The sequence below is a fragment of the Grammomys surdaster genome, unplaced genomic scaffold, assembly GCF_004785775.1.
Source record: "Grammomys surdaster isolate TR1022 unplaced genomic scaffold, NIH_TR_1.0 62, whole genome shotgun sequence".
Classification (NCBI taxonomy): Eukaryota; Metazoa; Chordata; class Mammalia; order Rodentia; family Muridae; genus Grammomys; species Grammomys surdaster.
In genome coordinates this window covers 29,489,785-29,491,682 of record NW_021604564.1, presented here as the reverse complement: position 1 = coordinate 29,491,682, position 1,898 = coordinate 29,489,785, and positions in this window count along the sequence as shown.

The window sequence follows — 1,898 nt, the reverse complement described above, 5'->3', positions numbered from 1 at the left end:
AGCCATTTTGACTAAATATTAAATAATCTACTACTAGCTTCTAATATTTAGATCTTGTAACAATTTTAAAATTTCGTATTTATTTGCATTTCCATGAAATATATTGTATTTTTACATATTTTCAAGGGCAAATCTGTTTTCTTTTCCTAATATGATGTACTAACAATTCCTACTAAATTTTATAAGTAATTTTTTCATTATTAAAAAGTTTTAATATTTACTAAATGTATATACTAAAACCCAATAAATGTAGTATACAACAAGTTCTTGTTAGGTTCATTTTATACATTTCATTTGTAATTTTGTTTGTTTGTTTGTTTGTTTTTGTTTTTCACAGGACTAAATTGAAAGAGAGTTTAAAAAAAGGATGAAATATATTTCAAAACCCATAAAATCCAAATTGCGAAAAACAACAGGTGAATAACTTTAGAATATGTTTAAGGTCTTTTACATTTAGTTAATGAAAGGTGGAATATTAAAGATACACATGTAAATATATATCTTTAATCATAATACATCTGTTTAGAATCATGGAAAAAGATCAAAATGCTTTGTCAAATTGTCTGAAGCTTACACATTGACAAGTAAAATTTTATATTTTAAAAATATAGAATTTAATTGAAGTAGAATTGTATCACATTCCTCTTCAATTTTGTACCTTCAAATCCATTGCCGGTCTCCTCCTTCCAAGTCTCTCCATGACCTCTGCTCGTTTTGTTCATCATTACTGTTTTACACACACACACCCATATATGCAAACGTGCATGTCCGTGCACAAGCACGCACGCGCAAACACACACACACACACACACACACACACAATTCAGACTTTAGTTTGCTTTGTGATTTTTTAATTTTTTTACATTTTTCTCTACATAACTAATAGTCTACTTGTGTGATTTGCTACCACAAATGTTATGGTTTCATGACACAGCAACAATTTGCAATATGTAATGAGTTGCTCGGAGGGAATAAGATATACGGTGAGAGGATCCGACAGCTGAAGTGGTAGTGTGTGGGTAACTCCATGCTTTGTGGCAGTATTGGAATTGAATGTACAAAATCATTTGTTTTAGGAAACATTTGAACATTGACCCATAGTCATTTCCCTATTTCTATATTAAATTTTGACTGTGACAGTAATGCAGACAAGGACAGTATCTAGTTACAGACACTTGAAAAGTAAGATTTTCTCAAAGCTCATTCTGAGCATTTTTCTGAAATTGCAGAAAATCTTTTTGTTTAGTCATCTAGTCTAATGTAACTAATTATTTATGACTGGTATCTCCCAGAAAATTCATCTTGCGTATAGCACTCAATAATAGTGCAAAACCGCTGAAATAAAATATTATCGATTTGATTTTCCCAAAGTAGAGAATTGAAACATAATTTTTATTTTCTGCTCACTCTGCCACTAATACTTGATCAAATTTAAATAAGTGTACCAATTTAAGCTTTCCTTTCCTCAAGATGGCCACCTAGTCGTGAGTAAAAAAAAAAGAGTAACTTGTTCATTTAAAACTTTGATCATTTTGATTTTTTCAGTTTCAGATTAATAGCATTGAATTTTATTTAAAGAATAAACATTTAACTTCTTGATAGGTAATTCATTTTAAGTTAAACTAGACCATGATACAATTTGTATTTCTTCATCATAAGGAATTCTGTACACAAAAATCATAGTCTTTTTTTGAACAAACCACAACCAAAACCACCATGGTTTTCCTTGTAATGTTTATTTTATTTTACTTTTTATTTATTTTACTTTAAATTTAGGTCTTCAGGAGGAACCACTACTTTTACTCTGCTAGATGCACAAAGAATTTTACTGACTCCTAATGTCTTACACGCGTAGACCACTTCATCTCTTAGCACATATATGACACCTAATGTCTTAC